Consider the following 18,699-nt stretch of genomic DNA (forward strand, 5'->3'; position numbering starts at 1 on the left):
TCTTTTTTTTTTTCTTTTTCTTTAAAGAAACCTGAGTATGTCTTATTCAAATACTTTGGAGGTAATTTGACAGCATTAAACCAAACTGTATGGGTCTGTGCTGGATTTCTTTTCCCTTCTTTTAGCTGGAGCTACTATTGCATCTTGAAAGTTCTTGTAAATTTTCTAGAATCACTTGCTTTCTGCCAGCGATGGAAAAAAGCTGTTTGTGACACACTTGATATGAAAATCAGTCTTGTTCAGCTTCTGTGGGAACTCTGCGTTGTAAAGATGAGGTAGGGGAGTGCCTTCCTTGTGGCCCTAGAACAGAGCTGCAGATCAGAACTAAAGCTTTTAGAATTTAGCCTGGTGTTTGTTGCTTGTGACATGTACGAGTTTTGCCTTGGCAAGGGCAAATACAACTACCTTCCAGAAGATTATTTGAAATCTCCTGTGTTTTAATATCAAAAATTCGAAAGTCTTCTCATCATGTCTCTTTTCTGAATAGAATAAAAACTACCTTTGCTTTTCTATCTACCTGGTCTCTAGAAAGTCCCACCACAGAAATAATATTCTGTTGATGTAGCGCTTTAAATTATTCTATTTTCAGTCTCTGTCTGTAACCATAAATATAGATTTTCTCAATTCAGAGGAGATTGGCTTTTGAACCTTAATGCAGTTTACTGGTACTGGTGCTGACTCTTTAAAGTTAGTTACTCAGTGCTAATATTCAGTGATAGTAAGACTGAGAAGAACTGCTCTGACAATGATTTTTCAGTGTTTTGAAGACACTTCATCTCTGCAGCGTACTTGATAGTGCATCCTAAGACTACCAAGTTGTGGATACAGTCTACACATTTTGTTGGAGAACACATACTCTAAAAGAAAATCAGCAGAAACTTTTTGTAACATGTTTTATGACCAGCATCTTTTCCTACCTTGCTTTTTTCTTTGGTTGGTTTTTGTTTGGGTTTTATCTTTTTTTGATGGTGGGAGTTGGGTTGGGTTAGTTTGAGGTTGTTTTTTTGTCTCATTGGTTTTTTTTCCAGATTAAATTAAAATGTGTAGTATTTATATCTACAGTTTGGCTGGGGAATAGTCCACGACTTTTCCAAACACCAGGATTTTATGTAGAGCCTAAATATGCTCTTTCCGATTACCTAATCCACTTTGAGGAAAAGGCACGTCTAGAAAATACTGCAGGTATTAACCTTACACTTTGAGGGTTAGGCTTCTTTCGTGTTACTGTGGGAAACTCCTGTTCAAGTGCTTGCTCGGTCACATCTGGAACAGCTTAGCTTAGAACAGAGGTTTTGAAGCTGAGTCTTGTATACCCAGTGGAGTGTGCTGACTGGATGGAGACTAAATGTAGGAGTGCATTTTCTGGATACTCCTTTTTATATTTTTTTCTTTCCTTTTTCCTTTCAGATAAGAAGAAATGTTTTGAAATCTAAAACACTTTACAAACAAACCAAAAAACTCAACCATGATGATGGGGGAGGGAACCAACAAATAAAACCTTACAGCAGTCAGCATTTGTCTTACCTGCTTTGTAGCCTGGTAAAAAGCATCTTTTGAAACCAGATCCTGAATGCTTTTATTATCATGTCATGTGAACTTCAGAAGCAAGATTGCTGATGAGGCTGAGGATAGTAGTTATAGTGGCACTTAGTAAAAAGGCACAGCAAGTTATCTCAGCTTTGTTTTTTGGATGGTCAGCGAATGCAATATGAAGGTACTGTCTGTTTATCTGGCAGAAAGAGGCAATCTTTGATATCAAGCAAAATCATAAATTCATAACAGATGTTGAATAGTAAACCAGAGGTTGCAAGATGCTGCTGCTTGAAAGCAAATCCAGCACTACATGCAATTCTGAATTTCTTTACCTTGGCTCATAGAGTTTTCCTGTTGTCTTGAAATTGTTCCTTTTTTAAATATTCAGGTGAAAAACCTGAGAGATTTTAATATCATGCTAACAGATGATAACCCCCTTAACAAGCTTTGTCACTGTTTATAAAGAGCTGTCATTTAGTGGAAACACTCTTTAAGCTTAAGCTGTTTGTAAGCTAAACTTTAAAGTGAGACTGTTGTATAAAACCTTGAGCATCCTGCCTTACATATTCTGTGGGGGGAAAAAAAACATCCTATGGAATGTATGTGACTTCAAGGGAGAAACTTCATTGCAGAGATTCAAATACAGAAATTATGCAGGTCTTGCAAAAATAAGCAAATAGTTTCAACAACAGATAGAGCATCAAACTGCACCAAGGTGTAAGAAGGTGATTATTACCTATTTGAAAATGATATTGCTTCATTATGGAAGAGCTTTTGATTGCTAATCTTTGCTTGGGGTAGGAAGTTATTTTTGAGAATACAGGAGAGTGGATGAAGGTGTTGTCTGTAAGATTGCATAGATGTTAAAAAGACTAAGTAGAGTGGCACTGAGGGCACACATAAATTATGTATTTCTTGTATTTAAAAAAAAATTGACCAGAAAGAGGGTAGGTACCCTTGTAGTTCTGGCTGAAACAGTTGAAGTTTATAACTTAGTAAAACCAGTGCTTCTATTCTTTTCAGTTCCAATGTGAATTACCAGTCAATTGATTCTTGCCTCTGCAAAGTTTGTTCATCTGATTCATGGCTAAAGTGAACTATTCTCTGTCAGTTATTTAAAATAACATTCCCTGTTGTAGTAAGGGTTGACTAAATCATGGTTATTTTTTCCCCAGTTAGCATTTTCAAGCTATCTTCCTATGCACTTAGTGAGTGTTACACCTACCTTTCGACATTCTTTAGAAAACAATATTCTCACTTTCTTCAAGCCTTTTTAAGATGCACTGAGTTCCAAATAATCACTTGCACAGATGCTCATAAATGCTTCTTTTTTTTTTTTTTTTCCAAGATACTTGTGCAGTTCCAACACAGGCTCAGGCATGTAGATCCTTCAGAAATGCTCAGAGAGAGTGGCCCAATTTAAATTATCTATTGAATGCTGAAACACAAATTGCACATGAAATCCCCAAGCTTCAAGGGTCTCTGGCAGGTCACATCCTACCAGTCACTCAAACATTTAGTCAGTGCTACCCCCATGCACCTATGAAACTGAGGCTGTTTGACACCTCTGAGAATATTTCTCATGTTAGATCTGTTGTAAATGAGCACATGGTCCAGAATAATTAATGGTAACACTTCAGTCCTTTTTTGACAGAGTTGTGTTTCTTATGCAGTTTGCGCTGGTCTGTCTATTTAACTGCAATCAGCCATGCCTGAAAGACAGGAAAGAACAAGACGGACAAGTGTGTCAGTGAGTGAACCTCTTTTCTGTAATTAGAAATGCACAGGGAATAAATTATTCTCTAATTCAAGCTGTCCAGCTCACACTAATAATAACAACCCAAGAAGCAATCTGTTTATAAAAATTAAAACAGAATTTGTGAGACTCCTTAGTGCAAGACGGGATTTGCTGTGTAGTCTTGTTCTAGTTTATCATCCTTAAAGGGCTCCATTGAGGCATTGTGAGTGTTTCAGGCTGGACCACACAGCAATTTCATGCATGCATTTTCTATCACACAAGAATAACCAAAACTTAATCAGAGAGAACTGTAGCAATTCTGGGGCAAATTCTTCTCTGCTAAATTAATGGCTGATAAAGAACAAATGCTATAGAATAAAGGTATGAACAAACTTGGCCTAAGCCTTGCCCCCACTTCTGCAGACACCTTTTAATACTTCTCCGTTCGATTGTCTTCCAGCTCGCACAGGCAGAACCTTTGCTGTGGAGGTACTGAGGAGGACCCCAGCAATGGCTTGATAGTTTTTGTTTTACCTAAACAATTCCTATGAGCCTGGTAATTCTTTGTAAAGACTAGTGGGGTTCAGTTGTATCTTTAGTGGCTAAAGATTTATGTTAAATTATGCCATGGTAGGCCTTAAAATTTTCCAACCACAATAATACTAAAACTGGAGGAACAGACTGACTCTGAAAGGTCTGTCTTACTATACAGCCATAAGACTACAGGCTAAACTCCTCCTGCTCTAGGGCAAAGAGAGTGGATAGTATCTTGAACCTTTGGGCCCCAAAATGTTTGCCTCAATGGATTTTAACTGTTTCTTGATATTTTTTCTCTGTTATCCTGTTTTTTTCCCCTAAACTTGCATAGGTCTTAATTATGGCTGACTTCTGATTGTAGCACCTGATTAATGCAGAGCACTCTCACTGGACTTCAGCTTCCAGTCAAGTGGACGTGTAACGTCTTGAGGGTGGAGGAGGTGCCAGAGAACCAGCTTTCTAACAACAAGTCTGAAAATGAGAGTGCACAGTCTCCATTTTAAATGTGGGAAAGTAATCAGGTCTGGGGATTAGATATGTTACTTATCCTCCTTTAGAGCCAAAAGCTATAAAGAAACCACTCAGAATTTGAACAGCTGTCATAAAGCATCCCTGACATTTTTAAGCAATCTCAGATCTTTGGATGAAGAGTCATGATAGTAACTCTTTTTTTGGGAAGGCTGAAACGTACACAATGAATTCTCTCTGTCAGACAACATGCTGCAAAAGAGAGCGTTGACTACAAGAAGTCAGCCTAACAGGCAACAATTTTTTATTATTATTGTGAAATCTCAGCAAATCACTTTATCTATTTTATTCTTCATGCAAAGCATATGTATTGTGGTCAGTTGCTGATCTGAAAGTATAGATGAGATCCAGGGGAGGGAACAAAAGCTATCTAGGCTTTCTGGCACACTTGTGTATATGCATCACTTCAAACTGAGGAGAACAAGCTTGAAGATTCACTGGCCAGTAATTCAGAGTACCTAATTAATTTAATTGCAAACCATGAAATTCTCAAATTAATTTATTATTCAAATGTATTCATGCACTTCCCTTCCCCAGGGCTCTCCCCCTAAAAAAACCTGCCTTTTCATTGCAGCTCTGTTTTGTGAACATCTGAAATCCGAACAAAAGAATATCCAGTGTGTCAGACCAGTCAGTCTTCTAATGGTGTGTGAGGGGAAAAAATACAGAACAAAATACAAAACCCTTCTGGTAAACATTTCCAGGCATCCAGGCTGAAGGAGGTATCCTTAATTCTGTTTTTCTGTTCATCCCAATAGCTTATGTAACTAATCAAAATGCTAATAACTAAACATAATACTAATTGCCAGTTCAGCGTGTTACAGTGAAATGTGCAATTTAGGTGCTTGTTTTCAGTTTCTATCTCTTTTTAGTATCTCTGCTAGTGCTTGTGCTCTTGCAGGCTTCTTATGCCTTGCTCTTTGAAGTCCAAGGCAAAATCAGCCATGGCCCACATCCTTCACTGATTGTGATTCTACAAGTAGTAGGAAGAGGGGAGAAAGATGGAGGAGAGAGAATAAACTCACAAATCACCCTCACAGCATGCAAACTCTTCAAATACTATTTTGTATGAGCAACTGCTGCTCTTCCCATAGCTTTGTTGTTCAACATCTAACATCAGTGAGCTGTGCTAATAGAAGGATGTGGGGACAGAGGAGGGAGTTGGTGCTTTTTGTGGTGCAACTTCTCATTACAAGCATGAACAAAGTCATAAGTTATCAGAGCTTGAGCTTCCTAACTCTGCAAAATAGACACATAGTTGATTTGAAATTTGCTTTTGAATCTATTAGTAGGAATTAAAAAATAGGATGACCTCTTTCCTTTTTATCATAGTAAGCAAGGCACTTGGTCCTTCCTTGATGGCAGAATTGGGTCTGGCTTTTTATCACATGACAAAAAAACCCGAGTTGATGCTAACACCTCTGCTTCCTACACCTTCACATGAAATTGAACCTCTCATATGACCTGACCTCAAAAGAAGGATGTGTAGTAGTCTTCCTGGTGTATTTTGGGATTTGTTTTTGTTTTCTTTTGCCTTTTCCCACTTTCATCCCATCAGTGCCCTCAAAGCTTTGATATGAAGAGTACCCCATAGCATTACAGATGTTCTCTTGTTATTACAGCTCTTTTGGATGCTTTTGACTGGCAGCTGCTGGGTAGTCTTATGCTGGCATCCCTGCTCCTGCTCACCTTTCCTCTCGCCTAGGTGCAAAGGCCTTTTCTATTTGCCCCTTTGCATGCCACGCTCTAATCCAGGCTTTCTGCACATCTCAGAAGTAACTCTGCTTTCCTGCCTCCCTCTGAGGATCTGTCACCCAGCCTCACTCGGCGTTGCATTATTAAGCATTGAGCAGACACCGAGTGAACTTGGTGAAAATTGTATTCGGAGTGTTTCTCTATCAGCTTGTGTGATGTGCTGTTCCCCTGCTCTCTGGGTTGCTCCCACACAGGCAGGCGTGTGTGTGTGTATCTGCGTGCGTTGGGGAATCGACTGCTGTGGGAATCATCTCTACCTGCCTTCTTGCGTGCTCCCTGCTCTTTGTCAGACCTGCTGGTTTTGTAACTGCTGCATTTGAGGAACGGTGGGGACATCCAGCGGTCACATGGGTGATAATTAATTACTCCCGATCCCGTCAGTAAGATCAAATTTCCAAGCTTGCTTGTTTTCTCAGCGTTTGACTTGTTTTTCATCGTAGCTCATTATGCTGTAAAGTGCCTGACAGGTTGGGATGACTTCTTTCTCTTGTCTTTTTCTTCCTCCCTATGTGATGTTGCTTCATATCCATCAACAACTGAAATCAGGAAATTGAGCCTTTCTCAGAAGAATATCTGAGGATATCTTTTAATTGCTTTTCAAATGGAAAATTTGGAAAAAAGAGTAAGAAAAATATTAGCTATTATTTTGAGTGTGTAACAGAGGAATAAATGGTAAATAAATGTTATTGCTAAAGGTGACAGATATTTTTTTTTTGTAATTGATGACAAATAATCACAACTTCAACTTTTTATGCAACTTTTTCAAATTACCTCCTGCATAATTCATGTGTACCTTGGTTCATCTGGAGTCTGTAATGAGACTGAGAGGAGCTGTCTCCTTCCCTTCTCTGAATCTGGCTGTGATCAGATTCACTCACTGCTCATTGGGGGAACGGAGTCTCCCATTTTGCTGGCTGAGTGGGCTTTTCTGGAATAATCCTAAATGGGAGAGTTTTTAAAATAAATGGATAACAAAAGACCCGTTCTGTGGTTGTCATAATGTAGAATAAAAACATCAGTGAATTCCAGACCTTGACATCAGAAGGTGGAAAGTGTTGTTTGCCCAGTCTGGTGACTGCTTGTTATATGATCATGCAGAGGAGTCAACTGTCCTTTGCCCACTTAGTAACTCCAGAAATGACACCAGCTGTAACTAATCTAGTTAGTAGCATCAGAACAGCAATATGTCTATCTGTTGTGCATCAGAATAGCCAACTTTGCTTCCTAGTTTTGTTCAGAAATATTAAAAAAGAAAATGAACCCTCCAGGGATCGAGCAAGCACATCAAAACCTTTTTTTTTTTTTCTCTCTTAAGAAAAAAAGAATGTATGATAATTTTATGTAATATTACTATATTCCTCTTAATCTATCTAATACAGGAAACATTGCCCTTTTTTGTTGTCAAACTACACATTAATTTAAACAATATGATGTTCCTCTGCTGTTTTTTATTTCCACATTGAGATAAGATTTGTGGAAGCCATGGGAGAAATTCTAGTAAAGGTCACTGGCCTAATCATAAAACGTCTTTAAAAATTTTATGATCCTTTAATGGAGTGCTATTGGGTAATTCCTCCTGGAAAGGACCTAGCTCTGTAATAAAGCCTTTCAAAGGAACATTGCAACTTTGGTACAGCTGTCAGCAACTATTTTCCCCAGGTTTGCACATGGTACCTTGGTGGCAGTGATCAGCAGAAATGCTCTAAACGTTTGGAAAACATATGATGCACAAATGAAGCAAGAGAGAAGTAATGGATTCTAAACATTACCTTGATGAAAGAGTATGACAATCACAACAAGCGAAATGCTTATAAAGGAAAAACATTTATAGAAAATGCATTTGTCATCTGAACAAGTTATATTGAATTATCTCCAGTTTATTTGTGAAATAACTGCCTGGTTTCAGTGTAACACAATGGTGAAATTTCAACAAATCCTTACTTTTGCCTGGGTGATGGAGATCGTGGGAATGCTATACTGGAAAATCTGTGCTGTTCTCCCATTTTCTGTTGTTCTTTGCTGGCATTTTCCCCATGCACATTCATCTTCAATTCCTGCTTCAAAAATTCAGATAAAAATCATAAGGTAAATAAGGGTTGTGACTGAACTTATGTCAGAAGTAAGTATTTGCATACCCTAATTTCTAAAAACAAGTGTTTCTTTAAGCCAGACCTGGGCCTTTTATCGTCTGGTGGAAATCTTCCAAATATTGAACTGTTCTTACTGATACCAAGCTTTGAAACAAACTAATTTTGAAGGGCTGAATAAATGTTATATACATGGTTTTCACATGTTGCTGACACTGTAGTATTGAACTTTCTCGTTTCCTTACAATAAAATGGAATTCTAGGGCCATTTGAGGGGGTGCTCAGGAAAACTCGGGGCTGTACATCCTGTGTAGCGGGTCATTAATCAGCGCAGTAGCAGAGCTGAGGCTGCACGGCAGCTCACCTGTTTCCTCCTCCACATCTTTCTGGAGGGAGCTGCTGCTGCTTCTACTTAATGTCTCCAAACAACCTACAGTAATATGCATTTGAAGTTCTGCCAAAGGAAAGTGTAACAGTGCTTTGACGGTAGCGGATATTGTGAAGATAGGGGGGTTTTTTGTTTGTTTTTTCATTTCTGGAGATGAGCCTTTCCGTTTTTGCTTGAAGTTTTGCTTGATTAATGTATTCATTAAAGAGGAGTGACGGTAATGATTAAACAAAAACATCTTTAAAATGCAGAGTTCATTTCAACCCATTTGGTTTTGTTGCACACAAATTGGATTGGCATTGCATCCTGCACAGCAGGTACTCCACTTGAAATCAAAGACAGATGCTTTTATAGGATTAGAAAGGATATCTTGAGGGGTGGAGGAAGAGATTGAGGTTGGGGGGTTTTGTTGCTTTTTCTTGTACTTTTTAGTAATAATGGTAAATGAATAGTGATAATACTGCTGTTTTGTCTGCCTTGAGTACTAATAATGTTGTTTGCTTACAATTAAAAAGAAATAAAAGCTCCATTGTAACTTGAATTGTTAACAAATCAAGACTACTTAACTGAGATTCTTTCCCTCATAAATAGCTAATGACACCTGAGTCTGAATTTTAATGCTAAATATCTCTGAATGAAAATATTTGACTGCTGAATCATGCCAGGCAGCCACATTGATTTTTTTTTTATTTATTTTGTTTTTAATTATCTGGCAGCACACATGTCTTTTAAGTGCTTCCCAAATCACTTAACCTAGTCTGTGCTCAAATAGAAACCTGGTGAGGGAGCTGGAGCTTGCAGGGAATTGTAGCTGGTTATAATAAATACAGTTGAAGCATCTCTCTCGAATGGGAGATCTCCAAGACTGACTTGTGTGCAGAACTGCTGAAGATGCTGATCTTCCTCAAATGCACTGCAGCTAGTTGACTAAGGAAGCAGAGAGGGGGGACAGGTCTGGGCTCCTATGATTCTGGCAGTAGCTTCCAGTTGAAATGCCCATTCTGGGGCACTTGGGTCATGAGCACCCAGTGAAAATTGAGTTTGAGTGAAATATCATCCTGAGCACCCAGACCCCATTTGTCAGCAAACTACAAGCCAGCGTTTCCCCCAAAACATTTTGAGATTGATTGGCATGAAAGGTGATGGTGTCATGTTATTTTTGCGGCACCAGTATTTCTGCATATTATAGTCTTTCTGATAGTGGCTACTGTAGCTTGCACTGTTTGGCACTTTCCACGTAAACCATTCTTTTCCACATTTATGTTTACAAAATATTTAATCTCTTTCTAAAGATATATATTCAAAGAACTCCTTCCGCTTCTTGACAATGTAAAGCATCAAAACCATCGGGTTTTCCCACTGTAATTGTAAATTTTTCTTTTTTTATTATTATTATTTAAATACTGTATTATTTTTAATCAAACCTTAGCCTCACCTGTACAGACGACAGTTGAAGAGAGGACCCTCTCGCTGAGAATATTCACTTTTTTTTTAGTGTTGTTGTTAATTTCCTTAGTGTGTCCAAAGATTCAAATTACATTCAGGGTTCACTTCTCTGTGCATTTACTGAATACAACAGATGGAGCGTCTCTAACCCTAGGAACTTGTTGGTGTCTTTTGAAACAATGAAGAAAAGAGTACTGAGAAACAAGAAAGAAATATCATGTTCAAAATTTTTGTTCAGCTAATGTCTTTTGATAACATTATTTTGTGTGATTTGAGTTTCATTTCAGCTGTTGGTGAATAATATCAGTTCTAGATGACGAGAATCATGACTGCAGTGGACTCTTGTTCAGGGATTAATAAAACCTGCTTTCATTTCGCTGCCTGGCTTGACTTAAAGCCCTTTATGAGGGTCTGAGTGTGCCCAGTACAGTTCATATGAATGTGTGGCATGACCTATAGGATTTTTCAACCATAAAGTCCTAAAATTGCCATAAGGGTTTTCTTTATTGTTGTTACTGGCTTTTGTTACATTTCCTACATGTTATCTGCAAGGTATACGGTTTACAGAAGCCAAAGAACTACATTTAGATATTGATGATCATACCATAGTAAGGTGTGGCATTTTCTCATACATGACTTTACTGCTGCAGACACTAAAATCCAGGAATCTAAAAATTATAATTATTGCCCTAGACTCCTACCTGACTTCACTTTCAAAACTGATCTCTATTGCAGATTTAACCATATATTTTTCTCCTACTTAAATCCTTTTCAAGGTTTGTCTAGCTCTAGATTTCTTTAACTGTGTTCAGCGTGTATTCCTAGACTGGCATTATGAATTCTTGATGGGGTTGGGTTGGGTTGGCTCCCAGAATAAAAGTTCTTAACCTATATGGTTCACATAGCCTGGACCAAGGGAATAAATCAATAAGCTTCTGTTACGCATTTGTTTTATTATCCCACTTGAGAAATAAACTTTGCCATTAAACTACATGCAGGGCAATAACTGTCCCTTTCATCGTGTTTCTCATTCCAATCTTAAATCAACCTACAAATTCCAGAGGAAGATGTTCATTCCTGAAAATGAATAGACAGCTGGAATGCAAAAAATATAGGTCAGCATTTGTAGAGGAATTTTTTCTAATCCTAGTATTTTTGCATGAGTCAGTTTGCTTTTTTCTACCCTCATTATTAGTATATAATCTCTTTAAATGGCTGAGACTTTGAAGAACTTCGTAATGAATGTTTGCTTTCCATTGAACTTTTGGGAGAGAAATGATGCGTTCTTTTAAATTCATGAACTTAGAAACAGTTTGCTTACTCAAGAACAGTATCCCCATTGAAGAAAGATGTGGTGTTTATCATTCAGCAATCAACTTAATTGCCTTCCATTATGAAATTGGCTTGGATTTTTGGGTTTGCGCCACAACAGTTTTTAATAGCACAAATGAATTTTTCATAGAATGAGAATGAAAATGAGTTCAAAATTATGAATTCAAAGATACATTTTTCCACTGTGCATTCCTCTCTACTCCTGTTGGAAATGAAGTCGTATGTTGTTATTTCTTGTCAGAAAGACCCATCCAGATGGGAAGTCCCGCTATTTTATATTGACAGAGGCTGTAGGAAGCCAGAAATAGCAAAGCGGAGACAACCTAGAGATCTTCCAGAACTGAATGCACATGAGCACTTGAGAAGTTTTGCTTCTACCTGGTTTCAGTAGGAGCTTAGGTATCTATATAGTCATACTACTACGAGTCTCATCCCTGACCTGCAAACCCATTTAATGCTTATTTTCTCCATCATGGGGGGAGTATACAACAGGTCAGGCAGTCACCTTCCTCCCATCTTGGAAATGACGGCCACTTCGGATCCACAGCTGAGAAATGACGCACTGGTGGTGTGTGAGGTTGAGGGAATGCATAGACAGATTTGGAGGAGTTTCTTTCTCAGAAGCGTTTTCCTTTTTTCTCCTCATTCTTTCTGTTTTCCTTTGCTTGGGGACCGTGTGGTTCCTCTTAGGTTAGTCTGATGAGCCCTTGCTAACTGTAAATGTTAAATCTGAGAGGGCAGCAGAAGCAACAGAAGCATGGGGGCTTTCCTAAAGGCACTGCTTAGTGAGGGGATGTCACTACATATATGAAGAAAACCCTTTGCTTTAATGAACTTGGAGGGTTTTTTGAATAGAAAATACATAGCTCTTTTAATATGTCTGATATTAAAGCAGAAGGATTCCTTTCCTCATAGATATAAAGATAACTTCTGCTGCTATAGAGGGTGTTACACACTGGAAGAAAATCTATGTTAGTATATGCCAATTTAACTGTGACCAGTTGATGTTTGTATCATAGCTATTTCATTTTTAAAAAATAATTGAAAAATACCCCTTATGTTTCTGTACTAGAAGACAAATTTTGGTTACCTGTTGTATTTTGCAATAGGATCTGGTATTCATAAACAGCATTTCGCTACATATTTCACATATTGTTTTCTCAGTCTTTCTCTGTTCCTGTGATCTGAATATTAACGTAGCACTAAAGTTAATTTTTAAAGAGATTCAGGAGGCTTTCTAAAAAGAAATATTTTAAGGATGATGTAAAGTTAAAAAAAAAAACAAAAACAAAAACAAAACCACAGCTTTGCAATGCTGCTTCTGCTTTGTGAGCATTGATTTCCTGGTTGGATTTATTGATTTGATTTTATCATATTTGAATTATTTTTAACTAAGTAATTTACTGTGCAAGTTTTTTTAATATCACTGATTTTAATGCTATGTTTTGTAAGGCTATTGTGAAAGATGTACTTCTCTAGTCATTTTAAGAACTATTACTTAAGAGGAATTAAAAATTTTACTTAGAATTATCTCCCATGTGAAAAACAGTGCTGAAAGCAAATGTTGCTATTGAATTTCATGTTGTTTAGAAAGAAGAGAAAAAATTGAAAGCTTTACTGGGGTAAAGTTTTAAGGGTTTTTGCTGGATATTCTTTTTGGGGAGAAGGAAGCTGTCATGAGAAAGAAGAAAATAGATGCAATTGTGATTGTATGGAATTAAAAAAGTTAAAATAGAACTTTGTAGGTTATGTTGAAAATTATCAGAATCTGTCTAAATTTCTCTAAAAACTAGTTCTGAAGCCAAAGTACTTTGGGAATCTTATAATGCAGGGAAATCAGACCGCTGTCTGACACACACTAGTAAATGCTGACTTCTTCCAGTGGTAGCTGCCGTGTATGCTTGTGGCTGTCAGGAGATCATGTGGTTGCGTTGTCTGATAATAGCTGTATTTTTTACTTAACTGTCAAATTTTAAAGGATGTATTGATGGTGTGCATGGTTTAAAAGGGATGGATGTGGATATATACAGTATATGTCTGACAGGGGAAATTGAAAATGTGTGAGTTAATTGTATATTGTTTTGTAGTAGGGTAAATTTTTAATCACATTGCATACATACCTTTTCGGTGAAGGAAGTAATTGATATTTGGGACACTGAGGGGTATAAATATTTTATTAAATCTCCTAAAAATAAAAGGAGTCACATGGGTTGTTTCATGAACTTGTATGTTTATAAGGTTTCAGATGAAGGAATTTATTCATGAATGTCGAGAAGCAAAGATACCATCAGCAACAGCAGCTGCCTAAATCAGTTGAGACAGAAGTGGCTTACATAGTTTTGTTTTAGATCTGCTTTTACTTTTGAGGGAAGGGAGCTTGTAAACACTCACACCTTTGTAAATAAGTAAAAATCTCGGTAGGTGGTGACACACCTCCTTTCTCTTCATTTACTAAATCCCATCACCAATTCCTGCGCTCCCATCCCTCTTTGGCACTGACAGTGTGATACACTGTTACCAATATAAGCTGCAAGAAAAGTCTGGAATTTTTGGAAGGGAGGAACTTATTTTCTGAGACACTAATTGGTCTTTCTTTGACAGACCAAAAGAGGCTGAAGCCAACTGTATCATACATGGTGATATTTTCCTTGAAACAAAACAACATCCACCGAGGCTTTCCGTGGGCTGAAAAACCTTGTTATGCTGAAACCATGAGTGGAGCTTATGGACACTTATGTGACAGCAGCGTTATGTACTTACTGTGGCTGTTGGTTGTTTTTTAAGGCTTTGTATTAAAGTATTCAAAACCAAGAAAACATCATAATGACACAGTAGTTTTTTGTTCAGTCATGCAACTGAGAGAGGTGTGTCAAGTTAAATGCAAGTGGTGACTATTAAAGACACTACTGAATGTTCTAGCTACCAAACCCCCCTCATTTGTATCCCAAATGCTCCTATGAAACTTCCTGGGGCATTTCCTACCCCACCCCCACACAGACACACCCTTTTTTCTTTTTTATGAAAACAGAAATGTGAATGGAGTACAGGAAATACAGTTTTTGCCTGAGTTCAGACTGACTGCAAACTGCACCATTAAGCATTACTGTCACTAGCCCTGCTGCAATGTACCAGATTACCTGGGCAAAGAGCTTTGTACCCACTGCCAGGCTCTGGTTTGGGACAACTGTGATTAAAGCAAGAATCTGAAATAGCGTAGCAAAAGAAATATTATCTGCATTTCCCCCTTTCTTTAAAAATTAGCTATTAAGTCCCCATCCACACACATGCAAACAGAGCCAGGGGCAGCTCAGGTCTGACCCAGGAGCAGGGGTGAGGGCAGAAGAGGAAAGGCAGGACAGGTGCAGATGTGCTGGGGGGGTGTGAGCAGCATACCGAACACTGTTAGCAGGGGGCTGTCAGTCCTGCCAGAGCCCATCCTCTGCTCTCAAATCCTGCCTAGTTAAGTGGATGATAAATCCAGAGTTTTTTGAAAAGCTCACCAAGAGCAAGTGTAACAGTTTCAATAGATCTGATCAGCGCACTGCGTCGTCCCCTCCCTGTTTATCCAACTTTGACAATGCTATCATCAGTCCCTCATGAAAATATTTACCTTAAAATCTGTGGTGTTTGGTTTTGTGGTTGTTTCTCTTCCCACCCACACCCTGCCTTACTGCTTGCTGCCATTTGAACACAGCACGTTTTTTAAAAAGCCTGTAAAAATATAGATTGGGTGATCTGTCTCTTTTAGACCATTCAGCGATGAAATTTCTACTGTACTACTTTATTGTGACATTACTTGACTAGATAAAGCCATTCTCTGTCTGAGAACGGAAAGAATCTGGCAATGTCTACATAAATCGTGTTACTCATTTCATGCTGAGACAGGGGTTCCCAAAGGGAGATCCTCTGGGACACGTCCCTCCTCAGCAGAAAAAACAAACAGGGGCACAGCCAATTTCTGAAGAATGGGGCTGATCAGTTTTATAATGTTGCTGTTATTACAATAAACATTTGTGGTCCAACTATTGCAGTTTAATCTAACAGGTATACCAATAGCTACTAAAAAGCAGTGTATAAGAAAGAAATACACCCTCCTCCTGCTCCCTCCTTTCCCAAAAGCACTTGGCATCACCTTTGGACTCCAATTTCAGGGGAATGACTGGATATTCTAAAATAACATAATGTGGGATCGTTCATGCCAAAATTACTACTTTGACCCATTTGAATACAATTGTCCAATGTTAGTGTGGCAGCTGTCAGATCCATTTCTGAAAGCACCAGTTTTTAATAGCTCACGGCTTTGCAAGGTCTTCATTCAGATCCTAATGTGCTTCATAAAAAGAAGGTAAAATTCCTATCCTTGTTTTTCAGCAGTCTTAAGAGATGGAGAACTGGATAGGGGAGCTGGACAGGACTTCTGGCAAAAACTATTTTTTGTCAGGAAAAACTGATTCATTAAAGCTCTTTTGCAGAAGCATATGTTTTGATGAAACTCCTGGCATGAAGGTTTCCTGAAGTCTGGAACAGAATATAAAGACAGAATTTTTATGCTGGTAGAAAAGCAAACATGAACCTTCCTGCATCGCTGTGCAGGGGCCTGGGTCACCCAGCTGGGCTATTCACCTCCTGCTAGACCTGCTGGGCAAAGCTGGCACCTCACTGCAGAGCACCCATGTAGGAGACCAACTGTAAAAACAGTCTAACACCAAGGAAAAACCCACTAGACACCAGCGAAGCAAAAGCTGCTCTTACAAGTGCTTGCCACTCGCTCCAGCAGGAACCATCCGCCCAACCCCAGTACGGCCCTTCGGCACGGAGGCTGTGGTGCCACCATGCAGCTGGAGGCGCAGTGTGTTATCCGGGGCTGCCTCTTTCAATCCTCTCCAGATGCTGTGGTCTGAGACCTCTCTGTGCAGGAAGGAGGGGGGAAGGGGCCAATTTTCCAGTCTGCTTTGTAAGACCCTTGGTCTGTCCCTCACCTGCAGGCTGTCCAGGGCTTTCTGTGGGCTGTCACTAGGCAAATACCTGGGATAACTTTGGGGACAAATGCAAAGCAATATAAAACAGTGTAAAGCTGTATACACTGAAGAGCTAGAGCTCAGAAGAGTTACTTGGTACTTGGCAGAGAAAACATTTTGTTCTGTCCTACTGGTAGTTACTGGGAAGCACCTACTGACAGCATCCTAGAAATCAATAACTGTGTATGCACGGTATTTCTGGTGAGGCTGTATGGACATCCTTACTGCTGTTCTTGGCCTCTAGAAAGAGGCTATTTACTTTTCTGGTGGGGTCCTTGATCTGCAATGAAGAGCCACAACTCTAAGAATAAATATTCTGCACTTTTTTACTACCTGCTGCACAACTCAAAACTCCTTTACAGAGCCTGCATGAAACAATGGGATGTGCCTGAGCAGTGGGTAGGATAGTCAGTCTTTTTACAAGTCAGCGAACTGGAGATCTAAAAGACTAGGTGATGTGCCCATGGTCACACGGGAGGTCTGTTGCACACCAGAGACAGAGAACAGAGGTGTCAGCTCCTTCAGCATGCAGAGCTGCTCACCTGTGCTTAGCATTGCACTTCGGGTCTCCTGACGCTCTGTTCCCTGCCTTGCCCGCATTACTACATCCTCACCTAGAGGCTCAGTACTCTAAGAAGAAACTAACATTAAAAAAATGCTACCTTTTACATCGTGGCTTGTTTGGGGTTTTTTTAAACACAGGTCATCTTTTTTTTTTTTTTGTCTCCTTTTTTTCTTTTTTTGTCTGTGTGTGCCCACTTTGTTTTCCAGCTCTATCCAAAATACCCAGGACTATGTAGCTGGCTGATTAGTGTCTTCTGGGGTCTTTTCTCCTTTGATAAAATGCTGCTGGCTGTTCTGTACCTGCTACTTTATATCCTTCCCCCTCTCATATATAGCTACCTATATCATATGGAAAGGATCAAACAGTTTTGATTTTTCCCAATGATACTGAGGAATGCAATATTTATCACAGGTTACTCGCAGAGAAGAAGAAAGGAGAATCTAAGAGTGTTCCCTTCAGCTGTGTTTCTGTCAAGGCATGGTCTATGTCCCAGTCCACCTCTGTTTTGCTCAGTGTGTTAGTTCTGCTCACTATGAGGTGTAATGCAGCAAGACTGATAAAGCTGGTTGCCACTGGCCATGTGAAGGAGGAAAACCAACCAAAGCTGGTTGTTCGTTATCCCCACTAAAGTGCTAAACAAATCTCCCAGCAGCTAAACTCCCTTCCCTTTTTATTACTTACTGTACCTTGTAAATCAAATATTTATTAACTGAAAACAGCTTTGCTCACTGACTGATCTTGCAAACATGGGACAAATTCACCGCAGCTGGCTAGTAGCCAATTGCTTATTCAGGCTGCTAAAGGAAATCAGCCTGGTGGAAAGACAAACTATGTGATGATTTTTCTTCCCCCCTGCCCCCTCCAGGTTACTTCCCAGGAACAAACTGCAAACGTCACTATTTTGTCTGCCATATTCACATTTGATGCAAATGAACATGTCTGAATGAGGTCATTACTACTCTTTTGAAGAGGACTTTATTTTTGTCGTGCCTGTGTCAAAAACAGAGCTTTAGTGGTTTGAATTCCCACGAGCAGACACAGATATTGTTTCAATTAGCATATCAGGTCCATCACCTGGTGAAAAGAAAAGATCTTTAAAGCATCTGCCTCTGTGATTGCAGCCTGATCATCTCTTATTGTCTCCTGGCTTCATGTTAATCCATGGGGGTCCTCAACAGTCCAGCTGCAGCAAGCTGAAGCCTTTGGATGGTGACAGATGACAGGATGCAAAGAACAAAACTAAATCCACACTCACTTTCACTGAAAGTGCTGCCGGTAAACTTGAAAGATCTTTGCATCGTTTGAGGCTTTGCATTTGGTTGCTATAATGAAGGTGATTTGCTGGCCGTCATCTAATAAATATCCCCGGGGAGCATGGAATGTCAGTGCAGTTGCACTCACTCACTGAAGCAACAGAACGAGCAGGAATGGCAAGACCAACTCTACAAGGAGTTTTTCATGGTCACTATTTGCACCCACACCCCCCCCTCCAAGCCAATCACCTGCTGCAAGCATACACATTGCAAGAAATGCATGCAGCTGCATGGGTGTTGTCAGTGAGTCAGTTTTCAGTGACTCATTTTGTGTCCAAGGAGCCATGTCTCATGCCCCAAAGTTTTGCTTGACAGCTTTGCACTAGTGCTTGTGTCAGTTGTGGTTGCATTGATTTCACTGATTATTACCAAAAAGACTTTAAATCTTATTAATGCTTTGTGTAATTACCTTTGTTCTCTCTCTAGGACTAATTTAAGGTGGTATACAGCGGTACGCAC

The 18,699-nt window shown here is 39.2% G+C and overlaps 1 protein-coding gene across 2 annotated transcripts in view; it reads right to left on the reverse strand.

Annotated features, from left to right (window-relative positions):
* Window positions 1-18,699, reverse strand: part of DERA (deoxyribose-phosphate aldolase) — a 105,594-nt gene continuing 86,895 nt past the window's right edge. For both annotated transcript variants that reach the window (XM_080391808.1, XM_080391807.1), the window contains one exon: window positions 1-18,699. This exon is cut by the window's right edge and continues 30,940 nt beyond it. The gene's annotated coding sequence lies outside the window, so the exon portion shown is untranslated.

The sequence above is a fragment of the Falco punctatus genome (assembly GCF_963210335.1).
Source record: "Falco punctatus genome assembly, chromosome: 6".
NCBI lineage: Eukaryota > Metazoa > Chordata > Aves > Falconiformes > Falconidae > Falco > Falco punctatus.